Source organism: Equus caballus, chromosome 8 (genome assembly GCF_041296265.1).
Source record: "Equus caballus isolate H_3958 breed thoroughbred chromosome 8, TB-T2T, whole genome shotgun sequence".
NCBI lineage: Eukaryota > Metazoa > Chordata > Mammalia > Perissodactyla > Equidae > Equus > Equus caballus.
In genome coordinates this window covers 35,850,849-35,878,804 of record NC_091691.1, presented here as the reverse complement: position 1 = coordinate 35,878,804, position 27,956 = coordinate 35,850,849, and positions in this window count along the sequence as shown.

The window sequence follows — 27,956 nt, the reverse complement described above, 5'->3', positions numbered from 1 at the left end:
GTTCACCCACTGGTTGTGGAGTAGCCGGCAGGTGGTTCCGGCATGCCCGGCAGGTGATTCCGGAGTGTTCGCAAAGTGTTTCTGGCGTAGCGTGCAGGTGATTTTGCATGTCCGGTGGTGGTTCCGGCGAGTAGAGCCGGTGGTTCCGGCATGTCTGGCAGGTGGCTCCGGTCTGTCCGGCAGGTGGTTCTGGGGAGTGGATCAGGAACTTCCGGCATTCTCGGCAGGTGCTTCCGCCATCTCCGGCATGTGGTTGTGGCACCTCTGAGAGGTGTTTCCAGCATGCCCGGCAGGTGAGTCCGGAGTGTCTGACAAGTGGTTGTGGCGTAGCCGGCTGGTGATTCTGGCGTGTCCGGTAGGTGGTTCTGTCGAGTCAAGCATGTGGTCCCGGCGTGTCCGGCAGGTGGTTCCGGTCTGTCCTAGAGGTGGTTCCGAGGGTCTGCCGAGTGATTCTGGCGTAGCCGGCAGGTGATTCTGGCGTGTCCAGCAGGTGGGACCGGTGAGTCAAGCAGGTGGTTCCGGCGAGTGTTTCCTGTGTTTCCGGTCTATGCGGGAGATGGTTCCGGCCTGTCCGGCACGTGCTTCTGGCACGTCGCGGAGGTTGTGCTGGCATGCCCGGCAGGTGATTCTGGAGAGTCCGCCAAGTGGTTCTGGCATAGCCGGCAGGTGATTTTGGCGTGTCCGGCAGGTGGTTCTGGGGAGTGGATCAGGAACTTCCGGCGTTCTCGGCAGGTGCTTCCGCCATCTCCGGCATGTGGTTCTGGCACCCCTGAGAGGTGTTTCCAGCATGCCCGGCAGGTGAGTCTGGAGTGTCTGACAAGTGGTTGTGGCGTAGCCGGCTGGTGATTCTGGCGTGTCCGGTAGGTGGTTCTGTCGAGTCAAGCATGTGGTCCCGGCGTGTCCGGCAGGTGGTTCCGGTCTGTCCTAGAGGTGGTTCCGAGGGTCTGCCGAGTGATTCTGGCGTAGCCGGCAGGTGATTCTGGCGTGTCCAGCAGGTGGGACCGGTATGTCAAGCAGGTGGTTCCAGCGAGTGTTTCCTGTGTTTCCGGTCTATGCGGGAGATGGTTCCGGCCTGTCCGGCACGTGCTTCTGGCACGTCGCGGAGGTTGTGCTGGCATGCCCGGCAGGTGATTCTGGAGAGTCCGCCAAGTGGTTCTGGCATAGCCAGCAGGTGATTTTGGCGTGTCCGGCAGGTGGTTCTGGGGAGTGGATCAGGAACTTCCGGCGTTCTCGGCAGGTGCTTCCGCCGTCTCCGGCATGTGGTTGTGGCACCTCTGAGAGGTGGTTCCAGCATGCCCGGCAGGTGGTTCCGGAGTGTCTGGCAAGTGGTTGTGGCGTAGCTGGCTGGGGATTCTGGCGTGTCCAGCAGGTGGTTCTGGCGAGTCAAGCATGTGGTCCCAGCGTGTCCGGCAGGTGGTTCTGGCATCCCCGTTAGGTGATTCCGGAGTGTCCGCCAAGTGTTTCTGGCATACCCGGCAGGTGATTTTGGCATGTCCGACAGGTGTTTCTTGCGAGTCGAGCAGGTGGCTGAGGAATGCTCAGCAGGTGCTTCCGGCGTCTCTGGCCCGTGGTTCTGTTGTGTCTGAGAGCTGGTTCTGGCATGTCCAGCAGACGATTCCGGAGTGTCCACCAAGTGGTTCTGGTATACCTGGCAGGTGATTTTGGCGTGTCCAGCATGTGGTTCCGGCGAGCTCGGCAGGTGGTACCGGCGTTTCCGGAACATGGTTCTGGCACGTTTGAGAGATGGTTCCGGCATGCCCGGCAGGTGATTGCGGAGTGTATGCCAAGTGGTTCTGTCGTAGCCGGCAGGTGATTTTGCATGTCCGGCGGTGGTTCAGGAGAGTCGAGCCGGTGGTTCCGGCGTGTCTGGCAGGTGGTTCCGGTCTGTCTGGCAGGTGGTTTCGGTCTGTTCGGGGTGTGGTTCCGGCATCTCAGGCACATGGTTCTGGCACGACTGAGATGTGGTTCCGGCCGGACTGACAGGTGTTTCCATGGTGCCCGCCAACTGGTTCTGGCCTAGCTGGCAGGTGATGTTGGCGTGACCGGCATGTGCTTCCAGCCAACCCGGCAGGTGATTCCGAAGTGTTCGCCAAATGATTGTGGCGTAGCCGGCAGGTGATTTTGGCATGTCCAGCAGGTGGTTTTGGCGAGTCGAGCAGGTGGTTCTGGCGTGCTCGGCATGTGCTTCCGGTGTCATTGGCATGTGGTTCCGGCATGTCTGAGAGGTGGTTCCGCCATGCCCGGCAGGTGATTCCGGAGTGTTCGCCAAGTGTTTCTGGCGTAGCCGGCAGGTGATTTTGCATGTCCCGCGGCCGTTCCAGCGAGTCGACCCGGTGGTTCCGGCGTGTCTGGCAGGTGGTTCCGGTCTGTCTGGCATGTGGTTCTGGGGTGTCCGACACGAGGTTCTGGCACGTCTGAGAGGTTGTGTCGGCATGCCCTTCACGTGATTCCGGCGTGTCCGGCACGTGGTTCTGGTGTGTCTGAGAGCTGGTTCTGGCATGTCCAGCAGATGATTCCGGAGTGTCCACCAGGTGGTTCTGGTATACCTGGCAGGTGATTTTGGCGTGTCCAGCAGGTGGTTCCGACGAGCTCGGCAGGTGGTACCGGCGTGTCCGGAACATGGTTCTGGCACGTCTGAGAGATGGTTCCGGCATGCCCGGTAGGTGATTCCGGAGTGTTCACCAAATGGTTCTGGCGTGGCCGGCAGGTGATTTTGGTGTGTCCACCAAGTGGTTCTGGCGATTTGAGCAATTGGTTCCAGCGTGCTCGGCAGGTGCTTCCGGTGTCATTGGAATGTGCTTCTGGCATGTCTAAGAGGTCGTTCCGGCATGCACGGCAGGTGATTCCGGAGTGTTCGCCAAGTGGTTCTGGCGTAGCCGGCATGTGATTTTGCATGTCCGGCAATGGTTCCGGGGAGTCGAGCCGGTGGTTCAGGCGTGTGCGGCATGTGGTTCCGGTCTGTCCAGCAGGTGGTTCTGGCGTGTCTGGCACGAGGTTCTGGCACGTCTGAGAGGTTGTGTCGGCATGCACGTCACGTGATTCCGACGTCTCCGCCAAGTGGTTCTGGTGTAGCGGGCAGGTGATTTTGGCGTGTCCGGCAGCTGGGACCGGTGAGTCAAGCAGGTGGTTCCAGCGAGTGTTTCCTGTGTTTCTGGTCTGTCGGGGAGATGGTTCTGGCCTGTCCGGCATGTGCTTCTGGCACTTCTGAGTGGTTGTGCTGGCATGCCGGCAGGTGATTCTGGAGTGTCCGCCAAGTGGTTCTGGCGTAGCCAGCAGGTGATTTTGGCGTGTCCGGCAGGTGGTTCTGGGGAGTGGATCAGGAACTTCCGGCATTCTCGGCAGGTGCTTCCGCCGTCTCCGGCATGTGGTTGTGGCACCTCTGAGAGGTGGTTCCAGCCAGCCCGGCAGGTGATTCCGAAGTGTTACCAAATGGTTGTGGCGTAGCCAGCAGTTGATTTTGGCGTGTCCAGCAGGTGGTTTTGGCGAGTCGAGCAGGTGGTTCTGGCGTGCTCGGCAGGTGTTTCTGGTGTCATTGGCATGTGCTTCCTTCATGTCTGAGAGGTGGTTCCGCCATGCCTGGCAGGTGATTCCGGAGTGTTCGCCAAGTGGTTCTGGCATAGCCGGCATGTGATTTTGCATGTCCTGCAGTGGTTCCGGGGAGTCGAGCCGGTGGTTCAGGCGTGTCCGGCATGTGGTTCCGGTCTGTCCAGCAGGTGGTTCTGGCGTGTCCGGCATGAGGTTCTGGCACGTCTGAGAGGTTGTGTCAGCATGCACGTCACGTGATTCTGGCTTCTCCGCCAAGTGGTTCTGGTGTAGCGGGCAGGTGATTTTGGCGTGTCCGGCAGGTGGGACCGGTGAGTCAAGCAGGTGGTTCCAGTGAGTGTTTCCTGTGTTTCTGGTCTGTCGGGGAGATGGTTCCGGCCTGTCCGGCACGTGCTTCTGGCACTTCGGAGGGGTTGTGCTGGCATGCCCGGCAGGTGATTCTGGAGTGTCCACCAAGTGGTTCTGGCGTAGCCGGCAGGTGATTTTGGTGTGTCCGGCAGGTGGTTCTGGGGAGTGGATCAGGAACATCCGGCATTCTCGGCAGGTGCTTCCGCCGTCTCCGGCATGTGGTTGTGGCACCTCTGAGAGGTGGTTCCAGCATGCCCGGCATGTGATTCCGGAGTGTCCGACAAGTGGTTGTGGCGTAGCTGGCTGGGGATTCTGGTGTGTCCGGCAGGTGGTTCTGGCGAGTCAAGCAGGTGGACCCAGCGTGTCCGGCAGGTGGTTCCGGTCTGTCCTGGAGGTGGTTCCGGAGTGTCTGCCGAGTGGTCCTGGCGTAGCCGGCAGGTGATTTTGGCGTGTCCAGCATGTGGTTCAGAAGAGTGGAGCAGGTGGTTCCGGCATACTCGGCAGGTGGTTCCGGCGTGTCCGGGACATGGTCCTGGCACGTCTGAGAGGTGGTTTCGGCATGCCCGGCAGGTGATCCCGGAGAGTCCTCCATGTGGTTCTGGCGTAACCCGCAGGTGTTTCTGGTGTGTCCGGCAGGTGGCTCTGGTGAGTCGAGCAGGTGGTTCCGGCGTGCTCGACCGGTGGTTCCGGCAGGTCCGGCAGGTGTTTGCCGTCTGTCCATGACGTGGTTCCGGCATGCCCGCAAGGTGATTCTGGAGTGTCCACCAAGTGGTTTTGGCGTAGCCGGCATATGATTTTGCCTGTGAGGCAGGTGGTTCCGGCATGTCCAGCAGGTGGTTCCGGTGAGCTCGGCAGGTGCATCCTGTCTCTCGGGCACGTGGTTGTGGCACTTTTGAGAGATGGTTCCGGCATACCCGGCAGGTGATTCCGGAGTCTCCGGCATGTGGTTCTGGCTCCTCTGAGAGGTGGTTCCGGAATGCCTGACATGTGATTCCGGAGTGTCTGCTGAGTGGTTCTGGCATAGCCGGCAGGTGATTTTGGCGTGTCCAGTAGGTGGTTTTGGAGAGTCGAGCAGGTGGTTCTGGCATGCTTGGCGGTTGTTTCCGGTGTCATTGGCATGTGTTTCCGACATGTCTGCGAGGTGGTTCCGCCGTGCCTGGCAGGTGATTCCGGAGTGTCCGCCATGTGTTTCTGGCGTACCCGGCACGTGATTTTGGCATGTCCAACAGGTGTTTCTTGCGATTCGAGCAGGTGGCTCAGGCATGCTCAGCTGGTGCTTCCGGTGTCTCTGGCACGTGGCTCTGGTGTGTCTGAGAGCTGGTTCTGGCATGTCCGGTGATGATTCCGGAGTGTCCACCAAGTGGTTCTGGTATAGCTGGCAGGTGATTTTGGCGTGTCAGGAAGGTGGTTCCGGCTAGTTGAGCACGTGGATCAGGCGTGCTTGCCAGGGGGTTCAGGCGGGTCTGGCAGGTGGTTTCGGTCTGTTCGGGGTGTGGTTCCGGCATCTCAGGCACATGGTTCTGGCACATCTGAGAGGTGGTTCCGGCCAGCCCCACAGGTGTTTCTGGAGTGTCCGGCAACTGGTTCTGGCGTAGCTGGCAGGTGATGTTGACGTGACCGGCAGGTGGTTCCAGCTTGCCCGGCAGGTGATTCCGGAGTGTCTGCCGAGTGGCTCTGGCGTGGCCGGCAGGTGATTTTGGCGTGTCCAGCAGGTGGTTCCGGCGAGCTCGGCAGGTGGTACCGGCGTGTTCGGAACATGGTTCTGGCACGTCTGAGAGATGGTTCCGGCATGCCCGGCAGGTGATTCCGGAGTATTCCCCAAGTGGTTCTGGCGTAGCCGGCAGGTGATTTTGCATGTCCGGCAATGGTTCCGGCGAGTCGAGCCAGTGGTTCCGGCGTGTCCGGCAGGTGGTTCTGGCGTGTCCGGCACGAGGTTCTGGCATGTCTGAGAGGTGGTTCCGGCATGCCCAACAGGTGATTCCGGAGTGACCGCCACGTGGTTCTGGCGTACCCGGCAGGCGATTTTGGCGTGTCTGGCAGGTGTTTCTTGCAAGTCGAGCATGTGGCTCAGGCATGCTCAGCAGGTGCTTCCGGCGTGTCCGGCACGTGGTTCTGGTGTTTCTGAGAGCTGCTTCTGGCATGTCCGGCAGATGATTCCGGAGTGTCCACCAAGTGGTTCTGGCATACCCAGCAGGTGATTTTGGCATGTCAGGTAGGTGGTTCCGGCGAGTCGAGCAGGTGGATCATGCGTGCTCGGCAGGTGGTTCAGGCGGGTCTGGCAGGTGGTTTCGGTCTGTTCGGGGTGTGGTTCCGGCATCTCAGGCACATGGTTCTGGCACGTCTGAAGGTGGTTCCGGCCGGCCCGACAGGTGTTTCCATGGTGTCCGCCAAGTGGTTCTGGCGTAGGTGGCAGGTGATGTTGGCGTGACCGGCAGGAGGTTGCAGCAAGCCCAGCAGGTGATTCCGAAGTGTTCACCCACTGGTTGTGGAGTAGCCGGCAGGTGGTTCCGGCATGCCCGGCAGGTGATTCCGGAGTGTTCGCAAAGTGTTTCTGGCGTAGCGTGCAGGTGATTTTGCATGTCCGGTGGTGGTTCCGGCGAGTAGAGCCGGTGGTTCCGACATGTCTGGCAGGTGGCTCCGGTCTGTCCGGCAGGTGGTTCTGGGGAGTGGATCAGGAACTTCCGGCATTCTCGGCAGGTGCTTCCACCATCTCCGGCATGTGGTTGTGGCACCTCTGAGAGGTGTTTCCAGCATGCCCGGCAGGTGAGTCCGGAGTGTCTGACAAGTGGTTGTGGCGTAGCCGGCTGGTGATTCTGGCGTGTCCGGTAGGTGGTTCTGTCGAGTCAAGCATGTGGTCCCGGCGTGTCCGGCAGGTGGTTCCGGTCTGTCCTAGAGGTGGTTCCGAGGGTCTGCCGAGTGATTCTGGCGTAGCCGGCAGGTGATTCTGGCGTGTCCAGCAGGTGGTTCTGGCGAGTCAAGCATGTGGTCCCAGCGTGTCCGGCAGGTGGTTCTGGCATCCCCGTTAGGTGATTCCGGAGTGTCCGCCAAGTGTTTCTGGCATACCCGGCAGGTGATTTTGGCATGTCCGACAGGTGTTTCTTGCGAGTCGAGCAGGTGGCTGAGGAATGCTCAGCAGGTGCTTCCGGAGTCTCTGGCACGTGGTTCTGTTGTGTCTGAGAGCTGGTTCTGGCATGTCCAGCAGACGATTCCGGAGTGTCCACCAAGTGGTTCTGGTATACCTGGCAGGTGATTTTGGGGTGTCCAGCAGGTGGTTCCGGCGAGATCGGCAGGTGGTACCGGCGTTTCCGGAACATGGTTCTGGCACGTTTGAGAGATGGTTCCGGCATGCCCGGCAGGTGATTGCGGAGTGTATGCCAAGTGATTCTGTCGTAGCCGGCAGGTGATTTTGCCTGTCCGGCGGTGGCTCAGGAGAGTCGAGCCGGTGGTTCCGGCGTGTCCGGCAGGTGGTTCCGGTCTGTCTGGCAGGTGGTTTCGGTCTGTTCGGGGTGTGGTTCCGGCATCTCAGGCACATGGTTCTGGCACGACTGAGATGTGGTTCCGGCCGGACCGACAGGTGTTTCCATGGTGCCCGCCAACTGGTTCTGGCCTAGCTGGCAGGTGATGTTGGCGTGACCGGCATGTGCTTCCAGCCAACCCGGCAGGTGATTCCGAAGTGTTCGCCAAATGATTGTGGCGTAGCCGGCAGGTGACTTTGGCATGTCCAGCAGGTGGTTTTGGCGAGTCAAGCAGGTGGTTCTGGCGTGCTCGGCATGTGCTTCCGGTGTCATTGGCATGTGGTTCCGGCATGTCTGAGAGGTGGTTCCGCCATGCCCGGCAGGTGATTCCGGAGTGTTCGCCAAGTGTTTCTGGCGTAGCGTGCAGGTGATTTTGCATGTCCGGTGGTGGTTCCGGCGAGTAGAGCCGGTGGTTCCGGCATGTCTGGCAGGTGGCTCCGGTCTGTCCGGCAGGTGGTTCTGGGGAGTGGATCAGGAACTTCCGGCGTTCTCGGCAGGTGCTTCCGCCGTCTCCGGCATGTGGTTGTGGCACCTCTGAGAGGTGGTTCCAGCATGCCCGGCAGGTGGTTCCGGAGTGTCTGGCAAGTGGTTGTGGCATAGCTGGCTGGGGATTCTGGCGTGTCCAGCAGGTGGTTCTGGCGAGTCAAGCATGTGGTCCCAGCGTGTCCGGCAGGTGGTTCTGGCATCCCCGTTAGGTGATTCCGGAGTGTCCGCCAAGTGTTTCTGGCATACCCGGCAGGTGATTTTGGCATGTCCGACAGGTGTTTCTTGCGAGTCGAGCAGGTGGCTGAGGAATGCTCAGCAGGTGCTTCCGGCGTCTCTGGCCCGTGGTTCTGTTGTGTCTGAGAGCTGGTTCTGGCATGTCCAGCAGACGATTCCGGAGTGTCCACCAAGTGGTTCTGGTATACCTGGCAGGTGATTTTGGCGTGTCCAGCATGTGGTTCCGGCGAGCTCGGCAGGTGGTACCGGCGTTTCCGGAACATGGTTCTGGCACGTTTGAGAGATGGTTCCGGCATGCCCGGCAGGTGATTGCGGAGTGTATGCCAAGTGGTTCTGTCGTAGCCGGCAGGTGATTTTGCATGTCCCGCGGCCGTTCCAGCGAGTTGACCCGGTGGTTCCGGCGTGTCTGGCAGGTGGTTCCGGTCTGTCTGTCATGTGGTTCTGGGGTGTCCGACACGAGGTTCTGGCACGTCTGAGAGGTTGTGTCGGCATGCCCTTCACGTGATTCCGGCGTGTCCGGCACGTGGTTCTGGTGTGTCTGAGAGCTGGTTCTGGCATGTCCAGCAGATGATTCCGGAGTGTCCACCAGGTGGTTCTGGTATACCTGGCAGGTGATTTTGGCGTGTCCAGCAGGTGGTTCCGACGAGCTCGGCAGGTGGTACCGGCGTGTCCGGAACATGGTTCTGGCACGTCTGAGAGATGGTTCCGGCATGGCCGGCAGGTGACTCCGGAGTGTCTGGCATGTGGTTCTGGCACGTCTGAGAGGTGGTTCCGGCATGCCCGGCAGGTGGTTCCGGAGTGTCCGCCATGTGGTTCTGGCGTACCCGGCAGGTGATTTTGGCGTGTCTGGCAGGTGTTTCTTGCGAGTCGAGCATGTGGCTCAGGCATGCTCAGCAGGTGCTTCCGGCGTGTCCGGCACGTGGTTCTGGTGTGTCTGAGAGCTGGTTCTTGCATGTCCGGCAGATGATTCCGGAGTGTCCAACAAGTGGTTCTGGCATACCCGGCAGGTGATTTTGGCATGTCAGTTAGGTGGTTCCGGCGAGTCGAGTAGGTGGTTCTGGCATCTCAGCAGGTGGTTCAGGCGGGTTTGACAGGTGGTTTCGGTCTCTTCGGGGTGTGGTTCCGGCATCTCAGGCACATGATTCTGGCGTGTCTGAGAGTTGGTTCCGGCCGGCCCGACAGGTGGTTCCAGAGTGTCTGCCGAGTGGTTCTGGTGCAACCGGCAGGTGATTCTTGCGTCTCCAACAGGTGGTTCTGGGGCGGGGATCAGGTGGTTCCGGCATACTCGGCAGGTGGTACCGGCGTGTCCGGAACATGGTTCTGGGAAGTCTGAGAGGTGGTTCCAGCGTGTCCGGCAGGTGGTTCCGCTCTGTCCGGCAGGTGGTTCTGGTGTGTCCGGCACGATGTTCTGGCACGTCTGAGACGTGATTCCGGCATGCCCGACAGGTGATTCCGAGTTTCCACCACGTGGTTGGGCGTATCCGGCAGGCGATTTCGGCGTGTCTGGCAGGTGTTTCTTGCAAGTCGAGCATGTGGCTCAGGCATGCTCAGCAGGTGCTTCCGGCGTGTCCGTCACGTGGTTCTGGTGTGTCTGAGTGCTGGATCTGGCATGTCCGGCAGATGATTCCGCAGTGTACACCAAGTGGTTCTGGCATACCCGGCAGGTGATTTTGGCATGTCAGGTAGGTGGTTCCGGCGAGTCGAGTAGGTGGTTCCGGCATGCCCGACAGGTGATTCCGGAGTCTCCAGCATGTGGTTCTGGCACCTCTGAGAGGTGGTTCCGGCATGCCCGGCAGGTGATTCCGGAGTGTTCGCAAAGTGTTTCTGGCGTAGCATGCAGTTGATTTTGCATGTCCGGTGTTGGTTCCGGCCAGTAGAGCCGGTGGTTCCGGCATGTCTGGCAGGTGGCTCCGGTCTGTCCGGCAGGTGGTTCTGGCGTGTCCGGCACGAGGTTCTGGCACTTCTGGGATTTTGTGCTGGTATGCCCGGCAGATGATTCCGGAGTGTTCGCCAAGTGGTTCTGGTGTAGTCGGCAGGTGATTTTGCATGTCCGGCGGTGGTTCCGGCGAGTCGAGCCGGTGGTTCCGGCGTGTCCGGCAGGTGGTTCCGGTCTGTCCAGCAGGTGGTTCTGGCACTTCTGAGTGGTTCTGCTGGCATGCCCGGCAGGTGATTCTGGAGTGTCCGCCAGGTGGTTTTGGCATAGCCGGCATGTGATTTTGGCCTGTCAGGCAGGTGGTTCCGGCATGTGCAGCAGGTGGTTCCGGCATGTCCAGCAGGTGGCTCAGGCATGCTCAGCAGGTGATTCCGGCGTCTCTGGCTCGTGGTTCTGGGGTGTCTGAGAGCTGGTTCTGGCATGTCTGGCAGATGATTCCGGAGTGTCCACCAACTGGTTCTGGCATACCCAGCAGGTGATTTTGGCATGTCAGGTAGGTGGTTCCGGCGAGTCGAGCAGGTGGATCAGGCGTGCTCGGCAGGTGGTTCAGGCGGGTCTGGCAGGTGGTTTCGGTCTGTTCGGGGTGTGGTTCCGGCATCTCAGGCACATGGTTCTGGCACATCTGAGAGGTGGTTCCGGCCGGCCCGACAGGTGTTTCCATGCTGTCCGCCAAGTGGTTCTGGCGTAGGTGGCAGGTGATGTTGGCGTGACCGGCAGGAGGTTCCAGCAAGCCCAGCAGGTGATTCCGAAGTGTTCAGCCACTGGTTGTGGCGTAGCCGGCAGGTGATTTTGGCGTGTCCGGCAGGTGGTTCTGGGGAGCAGATCAGGAACTTCCGGCATTCTCGGCAGGTGGTTCCGGCGTGTCCGGCACATGGTTCTGGCACGTCTGAGAGTTGGTTCCGGCATGCCTGGCAGTGATCCCCGAGAGTCCTCCAAGTGATTCTGGCGTATCCCGCAGGTGTTTCTGGTGTGTCCGGCAGGTGGCTCTGGTGAGTCGAGCAGGTGGTTCCGGCGTGCTCGGCAGGTGGTTCCGGCAGGTCCGGCAGGTGTTTGCCGTCTGTCCATGACGTGGTTCCGGCATGCCCGCAAGGTGATTCTGGAGTGTCCACCAAGTGGTTTTGGCGTAGCCGGCATATGATTTTGGCCTGTGAGGCAGGTGGTTCCGGCGAGCTCAGCAGGTGCTTCCGGTCTCTCCGGCACGTGGTTGTGGCACGTCTGAGAGATGTTTCCGGCATGCCCGACAGGTGATTCCGGAGTCTCTGGCATGTGGCTCTGGCACCTCTGCGAGGTGGTTCTGGCATGCTCGGCAGGTGATTCTGGAGTCTCCGGCATGTGGTTCTGGCACCTCTGAGAGGTGGTTCTGGCATGCTCGGCAGGTGATTCTGGAGTCTCCGGCATGTGGTTGCGGCACCTCTGAGAGGTGGTTCCAGCAAGCCTGGCAGGTGATTCCGGAGTGTCTGCCGAGTGGTTCTGGCACTGCCGGTAGCTGGTGTTGGCGTGTCCAGCAGCTGGTTCTGGCGAGCTCGGCAGGTGGTACCGGCCTGTCCGGAACATGGTTCTGGCACGTCTGAGAGATGGTTCCGGCATGCTAGGTAGGTGGTTCCGGATGGTCTGCCGAGTGGTTCTGGCGTAGCCGGCAGGTGATTCTGGCGTGTCCAGCAGGTGGTTCTGGGGAGTGGATCAGGTGGTTCCGGCATACTCAGCAGGTGGTACCGGCGTGTCCGGAACATGGTTCTGGCAAGTCTGAGAGGTGGTTCTGGCATGCCCGGCAGGTGATTCCGGAGTGTTCACCAAGTGGTTCTGGCGTAGCCGGCAGGTGATTTTGCATGTCCGGCGGTGGTTCCGGCGAGTTGAGCCGGTGGTTCCGGCGTGTCTGGCAGGTGGTTCCGGTCTGTCCAGCAGGTGGTTCTGGCGTGTCCGGCACGAGGTTCTGGCACGTCTGAGAGGTGGTTCCGGCATTCCCGACAGGTGATTCCACAGTGTCCGCCACGTGGTACTGGCATACCCGGCAGGTGATTTTGGCGTGTCAGGTAGGTTGTTCCGGACAGTCGAGTAGGTGGTTCCGGCGTGCTCGGCAGGTGGTTCAGGCGGGTCTGGCAGGTGGTTTCGGTCTGTTCGGGGTGTGGTTCCGGCATCTCACGCACATGGTTCTGGCACGTCTGAGAGGTGGTTCCGGCCGGCCCGACAGGTGTTTCCATGGTGTCCGCCTAGTGGTTGTGGCATAGCTGGCAGGTGATGTTGGCATGACCGGCAGGTGTTTCCAGCCAGCCCAGCAGGTGATTCCGAAGTGTTCACCAAATGGTTGTGGCGTAGCCGGCAGGTCATTTTGGTGTGTCCAGCAGGTGGTTTTGGCGAGTCGAGCAGGTGGTTCTGGCGTGCTCGGCAGGTGCTTCCGGTGTCATTGGCATGTGGTTCCTTCATGTTTGAAAGGTGGTTCCGCCATGCCCTGCAGGTTATTCCGGAGTGTTCGCCAAGTGGTTCTGGCGTAGCCGGCAGGTGATTTTGCATGTCCGGCAATGGTTCCGGCGAGTTGAGCCGGTGGTTCCTGCGTGTCCAGCAGGTGGTTCTGGTCTGTCCAGCAGGTGGTTCTGGGGTGTCCTGAACGAGGTTCTGGCACGTGTGAGAGGTTGTGTCGGCATGCACTACACGTGATTCCGGCTTGTCGGCCAATTGGTTCTGGTGTAGCGGGCAGGTGATTTTGGCGTGTCCGGCAGGTGGGACCGGTGAGTCAAGCAGGTGGTTCCAGTGAGTGTTTCCTGTGTTTCTGGTCTGTCGGGGAGATGGTTCCGGCCTGTCCGGCACGTGCTTCGGGCACTTCGGAGGGGTTGTGCTGGCATGCCCGGCAGGTGATTCTGGAGTGTCCACCAAGTGGTTCTGGCGTAGCCGGCAGGTGATTTTGGTGTGTCCGGCAGGTGGTTCTGGGGAGTGGATCAGGAACATCCGGCATTCTCGGCAGGTGCTTCCGCCGTCTCCGGCATGTGGTTGTGGCACCTCTGAGAGGTGGTTCCAGCATGCCCGGCATGTGATTCCGGAGTGTCCGACAAGTGGTTGTGGCGTAGCTGGCTGGGGATTCTGGCGTGTCCGGCAGGTGGTTCTGGCGAGTCAAGCAGGTGGACCCAGCGTGTCCGGCAGGTGGTTCCGGTCTGTCCTGGAGGTGGTTCCGGAGTGTCTGCCGAGTGGTCCTGGCGTAGCCGGCAGGTGATTTTGGCGTGTCCAGCATGTGGTTCAGAAGAGTGGAGCAGGTGGTTCCGGCATACTCGGCAGGTGGTTCCGGCGTGTCCGGGACATGGTCCTGGCTCGTCTGAGAGGTGGTTTCGGCATGCCCGGCAGGTGATCCCGGAGAGTCCTCCATGTGGTTCTGGCGTAACCCGCAGGTGTTTCTGGTGTGTCCGGCAGGTGGCTCTGGTGAGTCGAGCAGGTGGTTCCGGCGTGCTCGGCAGGTGGTTCCGGCAGGTCCGGCAGGTGTTTGCCGTCTGTCCATGACGTGGTTCCGGCATGCCCGCAAGGTGATTCTGGAGTGTCCACCAAGTGGTTTTGGCGTAGCCGGCATATGATTTTGCCTGTGAGGCAGGTGGTTCCGGCATGTCCAGCAGGTGGTTCCGGTGAGCTCGGCAGGTGCATCCTGTCTCTCGGACACGTGGTTGTGGCACTTTTGAGAGATGGTTCCGGCATACCCGGCAGGTGATTCCGGAGTCTCCGGCATGTGGTTCTGGCTCCTCTGAGAGGTGGTTCCGGAATGCCTGACATGTGATTCCGGAGTGTCTGCTGAGTGGTTCTGGCATAGCCGGCAGGTGATTTTGGCGTGTCCAGTAGGTGGTTTTGGAGAGTCGAGCAGGTGGTTCTGGCATGCTTGGCGGTTGTTTCCGGTGTCATTGGCATGTGTTTCCGACATGTCTGCGAGGTGGTTCCGCCGTGCCTGGCAGGTGATTCCGGAGTGTCCGCCATGTGTTTCTGGCGTACCCGGCACGTGATTTTGGCATGTCCAACAGGTGTTTCTTGCGATTCGAGCAGGTGGCTCAGGCATGCTCAGCTGGTGCTTCCGGTGTCTCTGGCACGTGGCTCTGGTGTGTCTGAGAGCTGGTTCTGGCATGTCCGGTGATGATTCCGGAGTGTCCACCAAGTGGTTCTGGTATAGCTGGCAGGTGATTTTGGCGTGTCAGGAAGGTGGTTCCGGCTAGTTGAGCACGTGGATCAGGCGTGCTTGCCAGGGGGTTCAGGCGGGTCTGGCAGGTGGTTTCGGTCTGTTCGGGGTGTGGTTCCGGCATCTCAGGCACATGGTTCTGGCACATCTGAGAGGTGGTTCCGGCCAGCCCCACAGGTGTTTCTGGAGTGTCCGGCAACTGGTTCTGGCGTAGCTGGCAGGTGATGTTGACGTGACCGGCAGGTGGTTCCAGCTTGCCCGGCAGGTGATTCCGGAGTGTCTGCCGAGTGGCTCTGGCGTGGCCGGCAGGTGATTTTGGCGTGTCCAGCAGGTGGTTCCGGCGAGCTCGGCAGGTGGTACCGGCGTGTTCGGAACATGGTTCTGGCACGTCTGAGAGATGGTTCCGGCATGCCCGGCAGGTGATTCCGGAGTATTCCCCAAGTGGTTCTGGCGTAGCTGGCAGGTGATTTTGCATGTCCGGCAATGGTTCCGGCGAGTCGAGCCAGTGGTTCCGGCGTGTCCGGCAGGTGGTTCTGGCGTGTCCGGCACGAGGTTCTGGCATGTCTGAGAGGTGGTTCCGGCATGCCCAACAGGTGATTCCGGAGTGACCGCCACGTGGTTCTGGCGTACCCGGCAGGCGATTTTGGCGTGTCTGGCAGGTGTTTCTTGCAAGTCGAGCATGTGGCTCAGGCATGCTCAGCAGGTGCTTCCGGCGTGTCCGGCACGTGGTTCTGGTGTTTCTGAGAGCTGCTTCTGGCATGTCCGGCAGATGATTCCGGAGTGTCCACCAAGTGGTTCTGGCATACCCAGCAGGTGATTTTGGCATGTCAGGTAGGTGGTTCCGGCGAGTCGAGCAGGTGGATCATGCGTGCTCGGCAGGTGGTTCAGGCGGGTCTGGCAGGTGGTTTCGGTCTGTTCGGGGTGTGGTTCCGGCATCTCAGGCACATGGTTCTGGCACGTCTGAAGGTGGTTCCGGCCGGCCCGACAGGTGTTTCCATGGTGTCCGCCAAGTGGTTCTGGCGTAGGTGGCAGGTGATGTTGGCGTGACCGGCAGGAGGTTGCAGCAAGCCCAGCAGGTGATTCCGAAGTGTTCACCCACTGGTTGTGGAGTAGCCGGCAGGTGGTTCCGGCATGCCCGGCAGGTGATTCCGGAGTGTTCGCAAAGTGTTTCTGGCGTAGCGTGCAGGTGATTTTGCATGTCCGGTGGTGGTTCCGGCGAGTAGAGCCGGTGGTTCCGGCATGTCTGGCAGGTGGCTCCGGTCTGTCCGGCAGGTGGTTCTGGGGAGTGGATCAGGAACTTCCGGCATTCTCGGCAGGTGCTTCCGCCATCTCCGGCATGTGGTTGTGGCACCTCTGAGAGGTGTTTCCAGCATGCCCGGCAGGTGAGTCCGGAGTGTCTGACAAGTGGTTGTGGCGTAGCCGGCTGGTGATTCTGGCGTGTCCGGTAGGTGGTTCTGTCGAGTCAAGCATGTGGTCCCGGCGTGTCCGGCAGGTGGTTCCGGTCTGTCCTAGAGGTGGTTCCGAGGGTCTGCCGAGTGATTCTGGCGTAGCCGGCAGGTGATTCTGGCGTGTCCAGCAGGTGGGACCGGTGAGTCAAGCAGGTGGTTCCGGCGAGTGTTTCCTGTGTTTCCGGTCTATGCGGGAGATGGTTCCGGCCTGTCCGGCACGTGCTTCTGGCACGTCGCGGAGGTTGTGCTGGCATGCCCGGCAGGTGATTCTGGAGAGTCCGCCAAGTGGTTCTGGCATAGCCGGCAGGTGATTTTGGCGTGTCCGGCAGGTGGTTCTGGGGAGTGGATCAGGAACTTCCGGCGTTCTCGGCAGGTGCTTCCGCCATCTCCGGCATGTGGTTCTGGCACCCCTGAGAGGTGTTTCCAGCATGCCCGGCAGGTGAGTCTGGAGTGTCTGACAAGTGGTTGTGGCGTAGCCGGCTGGTGATTCTGGCGTGTCCGGTAGGTGGTTCTGTCGAGTCAAGCATGTGGTCCCGGCGTGTCCGGCAGGTGGTTCCGGTCTGTCCTAGAGGTGGTTCCGAGGGTCTGCCGAGTGATTCTGGCGTAGCCGGCAGGTGATTCTGGCGTGTCCAGCAGGTGGGACCGGTATGTCAAGCAGGTGGTTCCAGCGAGTGTTTCCTGTGTTTCCGGTCTATGCGGGAGATGGTTCCGGCCTGTCCGGCACGTGCTTCTGGCACGTCGCGGAGGTTGTGCTGGCATGCCCGGCAGGTGATTCTGGAGAGTCCGCCAAGTGGTTCTGGCATAGCCAGCAGGTGATTTTGGCGTGTCCGGCAGGTGGTTCTGGGGAGTGGATCAGGAACTTCCGGCGTTCTCGGCAGGTGCTTCCGCCGTCTCCGGCATGTGGTTGTGGCACCTCTGAGAGGTGGTTCCAGCATGCCCGGCAGGTGGTTCCGGAGTGTCTGGCAAGTGGTTGTGGCGTAGCTGGCTGGGGATTCTGGCGTGTCCAGCAGGTGGTTCTGGCGAGTCAAGCATGTGGTCCCAGCGTGTCCGGCAGGTGGTTCTGGCATCACCGTTAGGTGATTCCGGAGTGTCCGCCAAGTGTTTCTGGCATACCCGGCAGGTGATTTTGGCATGTCCGACAGGTGTTTCTTGCGAGTCGAGCAGGTGGCTGAGGAATGCTCAGCAGGTGCTTCCGGCGTCTCTGGCCCGTGGTTCTGTTGTGTCTGAGAGCTGGTTCTGGCATGTCCAGCAGACGATTCCGGAGTGTCCACCAAGTGGTTCTGGTATACCTGGCAGGTGATTTTGGCGTGTCCAGCATGTGGTTCCGGCGAGCTCGGCAGGTGGTACCGGCGTTTCCGGAACATGGTTCTGGCACGTTTGAGAGATGGTTCCGGCATGCCCGGCAGGTGATTGCGGAGTGTATGCCAAGTGGTTCTGTCGTAGCCGGCAGGTGATTTTGCATGTCCGGCGGTGGTTCAGGAGAGTCGAGCCGGTGGTTCCGGCGTGTCCAGCAGGTGGTTCCGGTCTGTCTGGCAGGTGGTTTCGGTCTGTTCGGGGTGTGGTTCCGGCATCTCAGGCACATGGTTCTGGCACGACTGAGATGTGGTTCCGGCCGGACTGACAGGTGTTTCCATGGTGCCCGCCAACTGGTTCTGGCCTAGCTGGCAGGTGATGTTGGCGTGACCGGCATGTGCTTCCAGCCAACCCGGCAGGTGATTCCGAAGTGTTCGCCAAATGATTGTGGCGTAGCCGGCAGGTGATTTTGGCATGTCCAGCAGGTGGTTTTGGCGAGTCGAGCAGGTGGTTCTGGCGTGCTCGGCATGTGCTTCCGGTGTCATTGGCATGTGGTTCCGGCATGTCTGAGAGGTGGTTCCGCCATGCCCGGCAGGTGATTCCGGAGTGTTCGCCAAGTGTTTCTGGCGTAGCCGGCAGGTGATTTTGCATGTCCCGCGGCCGTTCCAGCGAGTCGACCCGGTGGTTCCGGCGTGTCTGGCAGGTGGTTCCGGTCTGTCTGGCATGTGGTTCTGGGGTGTCCGACACGAGGTTCTGGCACGTCTGAGAGGTTGTGTCGGCATGCCCTTCACGTGATTCCGGCGTGTCCGGCACGTGGTTCTGGTGTGTCTGAGAGCTGGTTCTGGCATGTCCAGCAGATGATTCCGGAGTGTCCACCAGGTGGTTCTGGTATACCTGGCAGGTGATTTTGGCGTGTCCAGCAGGTGGTTCCGACGAGCTCGGCAGGTGGTACCGGCGTGTCCGGAACATGGTTCTGGCACGTCTGAGAGATGGTTCCGGCATGCCCGGTAGGTGATTCCGGAGTGTTCACCAAATGGTTCTGGCGTGGCCGGCAGGTGATTTTGGTGTGTCCACCAAGTGGTTCTGGCGATTTGAGCAATTGGTTCCAGCGTGCTCGGCAGGTGCTTCCGGTGTCATTGGAATGTGCTTCTGGCATGTCTAAGAGGTCGTTCCGGCATGCACGGCAGGTGATTCCGGAGTGTTCGCCAAGTGGTTCTGGCGTAGCCGGCATGTGATTTTGCATGTCCGGCAATGGTTCCGGGGAGTCGAGCCGGTGGTTCAGGCGTGTGCGGCATGTGGTTCCGGTCTGTCCAGCAGGTGGTTCTGGCGTGTCTGGCACGAGGTTCTGGCACGTCTGAGAGGTTGTGTCGGCATGCACGTCACGTGATTCCGACGTCTCCGCCAAGTGGTTCTGGTGTAGCGGGCAGGTGATTTTGGCGTGTCCGGCAGCTGGGACCGGTGAGTCAAGCAGGTGGTTCCAGCGAGTGTTTCCTGTGTTTCTGGTCTGTCGGGGAGATGGTTCTGGCCTGTCCGGCATGTGCTTCTGGCACTTCTGAGTGGTTGTGCTGGCATGCCGGCAGGTGATTCTGGAGTGTCCGCCAAGTGGTTCTGGCGTAGCCAGCAGGTGATTTTGGCGTGTCCGGCAGGTGGTTCTGGGGAGTGGATCAGGAACTTCCGGCATTCTCGGCAGGTGCTTCCGCCGTCTCCGGCATGTGGTTGTGGCACCTCTGAGAGGTGGTTCCAGCCAGCCCGGCAGGTGATTCCGAAGTGTTACCAAATGGTTGTGGCGTAGCCAGCAGTTGATTTTGGCGTGTCCAGCAGGTGGTTTTGGCGAGTCGAGCAGGTGGTTCTGGCGTGCTCGGCAGGTGTTTCTGGTGTCATTGGCATGTGCTTCCTTCATGTCTGAGAGGTGGTTCCGCCATGCCTGGCAGGTGATTCCGGAGTGTTCGCCAAGTGGTTCTGGCATAGCCGGCATGTGATTTTGCATGTCCTGCAATGGTTCCGGGGAGTCGAGCCGGTGGTTCAGGCGTGTCCGGCATGTGGTTCCGGTCTGTCCAGCAGGTGGTTCTGGCGTGTCCGGCATGAGGTTCTGGCACGTCTGAGAGGTTGTGTCAGCATGCACGTCACGTGATTCTGGCTTCTCCGCCAAGTGGTTCTGGTGTAGCGGGCAGGTGATTTTGGCGTGTCCGGCAGGTGGGACCGGTGAGTCAAGCAGGTGGTTCCAGTGAGTGTTTCCTGTGTTTCTGGTCTGTCGGGGAGATGGTTCCGGCCTGTCCGGCACGTGCTTCTGGCACTTCGGAGGGGTTGTGCTGGCATGCCCGGCAGGTGATTCTGGAGTGTCCACCAAGTGGTTCTGGCGTAGCCGGCAGGTGATTTTGGTGTGTCCGGCAGGTGGTTCTGGGGAGTGGATCAGGAACATCCGGCATTCTCGGCAGGTGCTTCCGCCGTCTCCGGCATGTGGTTGTGGCACCTCTGAGAGGTGGTTCCAGCATGCCCGGCATGTGATTCCGGAGTGTCCGACAAGTGGTTGTGGCGTAGCTGGCTGGGGATTCTGGTGTGTCCGGCAGGTGGTTCTGGCGAGTCAAGCAGGTGGACCCAGCGTGTCCGGCAGGTGGTTCCGGTCTGTCCTGGAGGTGGTTCCGGAGTGTCTGCCGAGTGGTCCTGGCGTAGCCGGCAGGTGATTTTGGCGTGTCCAGCATGTGGTTCAGAAGAGTGGAGCAGGTGGTTCCGGCATACTCGGCAGGTGGTTCCGGCGTGTCCGGGACATGGTCCTGGCACGTCTGAGAGGTGGTTTCGGCATGCCCGGCAGGTGATCCCGGAGAGTCCTCCATGTGGTTCTGGCGTAACCCGCAGGTGTTTCTGGTGTGTCCGGCAGGTGGCTCTGGTGAGTCGAGCAGGTGGTTCCGGCGTGCTCGACCGGTGGTTCCGGCAGGTCCGGCAGGTGTTTGCCGTCTGTCCATGACGTGGTTCCGGCATGCCCGCAAGGTGATTCTGGAGTGTCCACCAAGTGGTTTTGGCGTAGCCGGCATATGATTTTGCCTGTGAGGCAGGTGGTTCCGGCATGTCCAGCAGGTGGTTCCGGTGAGCTCGGCAGGTGCATCCTGTCTCTCGGGCACGTGGTTGTGGCACTTTTGAGAGATGGTTCCGGCATACCCGGCAGGTGATTCCGGAGTCTCCGGCATGTGGTTCTGGCTCCTCTGAGAGGTGGTTCCGGAATGCCTGACATGTGATTCCGGAGTGTCTGCTGAGTGGTTCTGGCATAGCCGGCAGGTGATTTTGGCGTGTCCAGTAGGTGGTTTTGGAGAGTCGAGCAGGTGGTTCTGGCATGCTTGGCGGTTGTTTCCGGTGTCATTGGCATGTGTTTCCGACATGTCTGCGAGGTGGTTCCGCCGTGCCTGGCAGGTGATTCCGGAGTGTCCGCCATGTGTTTCTGGCGTACCCGGCAGGTGATTTTGGCATGTCCAACAGGTGTTTCTTGCGATTCGAGCAGGTGGCTCAGGCATGCTCAGCTGGTGCTTCCGGTGTCTCTGGCACGTGGCTCTGGTGTGTCTGAGAGCTGGTTCTGGCATGTCCGGTGATGATTCCGGAGTGTCCACCAAGTGGTTCTGGTATAGCTGGCAGGTGATTTTGGCGTGTCAGGAAGGTGGTTCCGGCTAGTTGAGCACGTGGATCAGGCGTGCTTGCCAGGGGGTTCAGGCGGGTCTGGCAGGTGGTTTCGGTCTGTTCGGGGTGTGGTTCCGGCATCTCAGGCACATGGTTCTGGCACATCTGAGAGGTGGTTCCGGCCAGCCCCACAGGTGTTTCTGGAGTGTCCGGCAACTGGTTCTGGCGTAGCTGGCAGGTGATGTTGACGTGACCGGCAGGTGGTTCCAGCTTGCCCGGCAGGTGATTCCGGAGTGTCTGCCGAGTGGCTCTGGCGTGGCCGGCAGGTGATTTTGGCGTGTCCAGCAGGTGGTTCCGGCGAGCTCGGCAGGTGGTACCGGCGTGTTCGGAACATGGTTCTGGCACATCTGAGAGATGGTTCCGGCATGCCCGGCAGGTGATTCCGGAGTATTCCCCAAGTGGTTCTGGCGTAGCCGGCAGGTGATTTTGCATGTCCGGCAATGGTTCCGGCGAGTCGAGCCAGTGGTTCCGGCGTGTCCGGCAGGTGGTTCTGGCGTGTCCGGCACGAGGTTCTGGCATGTCTGAGAGGTGGTTCCGGCATGCCCAACAGGTGATTCCGGAGTGACCGCCACGTGGTTCTGGCGTACCCGGCAGGCGATTTTGGCGTGTCTGGCAGGTGTTTCTTGCAAGTCGAGCATGTGGCTCAGGCATGCTCAGCAGGTGCTTCCGGCGTGTCCGGCACGTGGTTCTGGTGTTTCTGAGAGCTGCTTCTGGCATGTCCGGCAGATGATTCCGGAGTGTCCACCAAGTGGTTCTGGCATACCCAGCAGGTGATTTTGGCATGTCAGGTAGGTGGTTCCGGCGAGTCGAGCAGGTGGATCATGCGTGCTCGGCAGGTGGTTCAGGCGGGTCTGGCAGGTGGTTTCGGTCTGTTCGGGGTGTGGTTCCGGCATCTCAGGCACATGGTTCTGGCACGTCTGAAGGTGGTTCCGGCCGGCCCGACAGGTGTTTCCATGGTGTCCGCCAAGTGGTTCTGGCGTAGGTGGCAGGTGATGTTGGCGTGACCGGCAGGAGGTTGCAGCAAGCCCAGCAGGTGATTCCGAAGTGTTCACCCACTGGTTGTGGAGTAGCCGGCAGGTGGTTCCGGCATGCCCGGCAGGTGATTCCGGAGTGTTCGCAAAGTGTTTCTGGCGTAGCGTGCAGGTGATTTTGCATGTCCGGTGGTGGTTCCGGCGAGTAGAGCCGGTGGTTCCGGCATGTCTGGCAGGTGGCTCCGGTCTGTCCGGCAGGTGGTTCTGGGGAGTGGATCAGGAACTTCCGGCATTCTCGGCAGGTGCTTCCGCCATCTCCGGCATGTGGTTGTGGCACCTCTGAGAGGTGTTTCCAGCATGCCCGGCAGGTGAGTCCGGAGTGTCTGACAAGTGGTTGTGGCGTAGCCGGCTGGTGATTCTGGCGTGTCCGGTAGGTGGTTCTGTCGAGTCAAGCATGTGGTCCCGGCGTGTCCGGCAGGTGGTTCCGGTCTGTCCTAGAGGTGGTTCCGAGGGTCTGCCGAGTGATTCTGGCGTAGCCGGCAGGTGATTCTGGCGTGTCCAGCAGGTGGTTCTGGCGAGTCAAGCATGTGGTCCCAGCGTGTCCGGCAGGTGGTTCTGGCATCCCCGTTAGGTGATTCCGGAGTGTCCGCCAAGTGTTTCTGGCATACCCGGCAGGTGATTTTGGCATGTCCGACAGGTGTTTCTTGCGAGTCGAGCAGGTGGCTGAGGAATGCTCAGCAGGTGCTTCCGGAGTCTCTGGCACGTGGTTCTGTTGTGTCTGAGAGCTGGTTCTGGCATGTCCAGCAGACGATTCCGGAGTGTCCACCAAGTGGTTCTGGTATACCTGGCAGGTGATTTTGGCGTGTCCAGCAGGTGGTTCCGGCGAGCTCGGCAGGTGGTACCGGCGTTTCCGGAACATGGTTCTGGCACGTTTGAGAGATGGTTCCGGCATGCCCGGCAGGTGATTGCGGAGTGTATGCCAAGTGATTCTGTCGTAGCCGGCAGGTGATTTTGCCTGTCCGGCGGTGGCTCAGGAGAGTCGAGCCGGTGGTTCCGGCGTGTCCGGCAGGTGGTTCCGGTCTGTCTGGCAGGTGGTTTCGGTCTGTTCGGGGTGTGGTTCCGGCATCTCAGGCACATGGTTCTGGCACGACTGAGATGTGGTTCCGGCCGGACCGACAGGTGTTTCCATGGTGCCCGCCAACTGGTTCTGGCCTAGCTGGCAGGTGATGTTGGCGTGACCGGCATGTGCTTCCAGCCAACCCGGCAGGTGATTCCGAAGTGTTCGCCAAATGATTGTGGCGTAGCCGGCAGGTGACTTTGGCATGTCCAGCAGGTGGTTTTGGCGAGTCAAGCAGGTGGTTCTGGCGTGCTCGGCATGTGCTTCCGGTGTCATTGGCATGTGGTTCCGGCATGTCTGAGAGGTGGTTCCGCCATGCCCGGCAGGTGATTCCGGAGTGTTCGCCAAGTGTTTCTGGCGTAGCGTGCAGGTGATTTTGCATGTCCGGTGGTGGTTCCGGCGAGTAGAGCCGGTGGTTCCGGCATGTCTGGCAGGTGGCTCCGGTCTGTCCGGCAGGTGGTTCTGGGGAGTGGATCAGGAACTTCCGGCGTTCTCGGCAGGTGCTTCCGCCGTCTCCGGCATGTGGTTGTGGCACCTCTGAGAGGTGGTTCCAGCATGCCCGGCAGGTGGTTCCGGAGTGTCTGGCAAGTGGTTGTGGCATAGCTGGCTGGGGATTCTGGCGTGTCCAGCAGGTGGTTCTGGCGAGTCAAGCATGTGGTCCCAGCGTGTCCGGCAGGTGGTTCTGGCATCCCCGTTAGGTGATTCCGGAGTGTCCGCCAAGTGTTTCTGGCATACCCGGCAGGTGATTTTGGCATGTCCGACAGGTGTTTCTTGCGAGTCGAGCAGGTGGCTGAGGAATGCTCAGCAGGTGCTTCCGGCGTCTCTGGCCCGTGGTTCTGTTGTGTCTGAGAGCTGGTTCTGGCATGTCCAGCAGACGATTCCGGAGTGTCCACCAAGTGGTTCTGGTATACCTGGCAGGTGATTTTGGCGTGTCCAGCATGTGGTTCCGGCGAGCTCGGCAGGTGGTACCGGCGTTTCCGGAACATGGTTCTGGCACGTTTGAGAGATGGTTCCGGCATGCCCGGCAGGTGATTGCGGAGTGTATGCCAAGTGGTTCTGTCGTAGCCGGCAGGTGATTTTGCATGTCCCGCGGCCGTTCCAGCGAGTTGACCCGGTGGTTCCGGCGTGTCTGGCAGGTGGTTCCGGTCTGTCTGTCATGTGGTTCTGGGGTGTCCGACACGAGGTTCTGGCACGTCTGAGAGGTTGTGTCGGCATGCCCTTCACGTGATTCCGGCGTGTCCGGCACGTGGTTCTGGTGTGTCTGAGAGCTGGTTCTGGCATGTCCAGCAGATGATTCCGGAGTGTCCACCAGGTGGTTCTGGTATACCTGGCAGGTGATTTTGGCGTGTCCAGCAGGTGGTTCCGACGAGCTCGGCAGGTGGTACCGGCGTGTCCGGAACATGGTTCTGGCACGTCTGAGAGATGGTTCCGGCATGGCCGGCAGGTGACTCCGGAGTGTCTGGCATGTGGTTCTGGCACGTCTGAGAGGTGGTTCCGGCATGCCCGGCAGGTGGTTCCGGAGTGTCCGCCATGTGGTTCTGGCGTACCCGGCAGGTGATTTTGGCGTGTCTGGCAGGTGTTTCTTGCGAGTCGAGCATGTGGCTCAGGCATGCTCAGCAGGTGCTTCCGGCGTGTCCGGCACGTGGTTCTGGTGTGTCTGAGAGCTGGTTCTTGCATGTCCGGCAGATGATTCCGGAGTGTCCAACAAGTGGTTCTGGCATACCCGGCAGGTGATTTTGGCATGTCAGTTAGGTGGTTCCGGCGAGTCGAGTAGGTGGTTCTGGCATCTCAGCAGGTGGTTCAGGCGGGTTTGACAGGTGGTTTCGGTCTCTTCGGGGTGTGGTTCCGGCATCTCAGGCACATGATTCTGGCGTGTCTGAGAGTTGGTTCCGGCCGGCCCGACAGGTGGTTCCAGAGTGTCTGCCGAGTGGTTCTGGCGCAACCGGCAGGTGATTCTTGCGTCTCCAACAGGTGGTTCTGGGGCGGGGATCAGGTGGTTCCGGCATACTCGGCAGGTGGTACCGGCGTGTCCGGAACATGGTTCTGGGAAGTCTGAGAGGTGGTTCCAGCGTGTCCGGCAGGTGGTTCCGCTCTGTCCGGCAGGTGGTTCTGGTGTGTCCGGCACGATGTTCTGGCACGTCTGAGACGTGATTCCGGCATGCCCGACAGGTGATTCCGAGTTTCCACCACGTGGTTGGGCGTATCCGGCAGGCGATTTCGGCGTGTCTGGCAGGTGTTTCTTGCAAGTCGAGCATGTGGCTCAGGCATGCTCAGCAGGTGCTTCCGGCGTGTCCGTCACGTGGTTCTGGTGTGTCTGAGTGCTGGATCTGGCATGTCCGGCAGATGATTCCGCAGTGTACACCAAGTGGTTCTGGCATACCCGGCAGGTGATTTTGGCATGTCAGGTAGGTGGTTCCGGCGAGTCGAGTAGGTGGTTCCGGCATGCCCGACAGGTGATTCCGGAGTCTCCAGCATGTGGTTCTGGCACCTCTGAGAGGTGGTTCCGGCATGCCCAGCAGGTGATTCCGGAGTGTTCGCAAAGTGTTTCTGGCGTAGCGTGCAGTTGATTTTGCATGTCCGGTGTTGGTTCCGGCCAGTAGAGCCGGTGGTTCCGGCATGTCTGGCAGGTGGCTCCGGTCTGTCCGGCAGGTGGTTCTGGCGTGTCCGGCACGAGGTTCTGGCACTTCTGGGATTTTGTGCTGGTATGCCCGGCAGATGATTCCGGAGTGTTCGCCAAGTGGTTCTGGTGTAGTCGGCAGGTGATTTTGCATGTCCGGCGGTGGTTCCGGCGAGTCGAGCCGGTGGTTCCGGCGTGTCCGGCAGGTGGTTCCGGTCTGTCCAGCAGGTGGTTCTGGCACTTCTGAGTGGTTCTGCTGGCATGCCCGGCAGGTGATTCTGGAGTGTCCGCCAGGTGGTTTTGGCATAGCCGGCATGTGATTTTGGCCTGTCAGGCAGGTGGTTCCGGCATGTGCAGCAGGTGGTTCCGGCATGTCCAGCAGGTGGCTCAGGCATGCTCAGCAGGTGATTCCGGCGTCTCTGGCTCGTGGTTCTGGGGTGTCTGAGAGCTGGTTCTGGCATGTCTGGCAGATGATTCCGGAGTGTCCACCAACTGGTTCTGGCATACCCAGCAGGTGATTTTGGCATGTCAGGTAGGTGGTTCCGGCGAGTCGAGCAGGTGGATCAGGCGTGCTCGGCAGGTGGTTCAGGCGGGTCTGGCAGGTGGTTTCGGTCTGTTCGGGGTGTGGTTCCGGCATCTCAGGCACATGGTTCTGGCACATCTGAGAGGTGGTTCCGGCCGGCCCGACAGGTGTTTCCATGCTGTCCGCCAAGTGGTTCTGGCGTAGGTGGCAGGTGATGTTGGCGTGACCGGCAGGAGGTTCCAGCAAGCCCAGCAGGTGATTCCGAAGTGTTCAGCCACTGGTTGTGGCGTAGCCGGCAGGTGATTTTGGCGTGTCCGGCAGGTGGTTCTGGGGAGCAGATCAGGAACTTCCGGCATTCTCGGCAGGTGGTTCCGGCGTGTCCGGCACATGGTTCTGGCACGTCTGAGAGTTGGTTCCGGCATGCCTGGCAGTGATCCCCGAGAGTCCTCCAAGTGATTCTGGCGTATCCCGCAGGTGTTTCTGGTGTGTCCGGCAGGTGGCTCTGGTGAGTCGAGCAGGTGGTTCCGGCGTGCTCGGCAGGTGGTTCCGGCAGGTCCGGCAGGTGTTTGCCGTCTGTCCATGACGTGGTTCCGGCATGCCCGCAAGGTGATTCTGGAGTGTCCACCAAGTGGTTTTGGCGTAGCCGGCATATGATTTTGGCCTGTGAGGCAGGTGGTTCCGGCGAGCTCAGCAGGTGCTTCCGGTCTCTCCGGCACGTGGTTGTGGCACGTCTGAGAGATGTTTCCGGCATGCCCGACAGGTGATTCCGGAGTCTCTGGCATGTGGCTCTGGCACCTCTGCGAGGTGGTTCTGGCATGCTCGGCAGGTGATTCTGGAGTCTCCGGCATGTGGTTCTGGCACCTCTGAGAGGTGGTTCTGGCATGCTCGGCAGGTGATTCTGGAGTCTCCGGCATGTGGTTGCGGCACCTCTGAGAGGTGGTTCCAGCAAGCCTGGCAGGTGATTCCGGAGTGTCTGCTGAGTGGTTCTGGCATAGCCGGTAGCTGGTGTTGGCGTGTCCAGCAGCTGGTTCTGGCGAGCTCGGCAGGTGGTACCGGCCTGTCCGGAACATGGTTCTGGCACGTCTGAGAGATGGTTCCGGCATGCTAGGTAGGTGGTTCCGGATGGTCTGCCGAGTGGTTCTGGCGTAGCCGGCAGGTGATTCTGGCGTGTCCAGCAGGTGGTTCTGGGGAGTGGATCAGGTGGTTCCGGCATACTCAGCAGGTGGTACCGGCGTGTCCGGAACATGGTTCTGGCAAGTCTGAGAGGTGGTTCTGGCATGCCCGGCAGGTGATTCCGGAGTGTTCACCAAGTGGTTCTGGCGTAGCCGGCAGGTGATTTTGCATGTCCGGCGGTGGTTCCGGCGAGTCGAGCCGGTGGTTCCGGCGTGTCCGGCAGGTGGTTCCGGACTGTCCAGCAGGTGGTTCTGGCGTGTCCGGCACGAGGTTCTGGCACGTCTGAGAGGTGGTTCCGGCATTCGCGACAGGTGATTCCACAGTGTCCGCCACGTGGTACTGGCATACCCGTCAGGTGATTTTGGCGTGTCAGGTAGGTTGTTCCGGACAGTCGAGTAGGTGGTTCCAGCGTGCTCGGCAGGTGGTTCAGGCGGGTCTGGCAGGTGGTTTCGGTCTGTTCGGGGTGTGGTTCCGGCATCTCACGCACATGGTTCTGGCACGTCTGAGAGGTGGTTCCGGCCGGCCCGACAGGTGTTTCCATGGTGTCCGCCTAGTGGTTGTGGCATAGCTGGCAGGTGATGTTGGCATGACCGGCAGGTGTTTCCTGCCAGCCCAGCAGGTGATTCCGAAGTGTTCACCAAATGGTTGTGGCGTAGCCGGCAGGTCATTTTGGTGTGTCCAGCAGGTGGTTTTGGCGAGTCGAGCAGGTGGTTCTGGCGTGCTCGGCAGGTGCTTCCGGTGTCATTGGCATGTGGTTCCTTCATGTTTGAAAGGTGGTTCCGCCATGCCCTGCAGGTTATTCCGGAGTGTTCGCCAAGTGGTTCTGGCGTAGCCGGCAGGTGATTTTGCATGTCCGGCAATGGTTCCGGCGAGTTGAGCCGGTGGTTCCTGCGTGTCCAGCAGGTGGTTCTGGTCTGTCCAGCAGGTGGTTCTGGGGTGTCCTGAACGAGG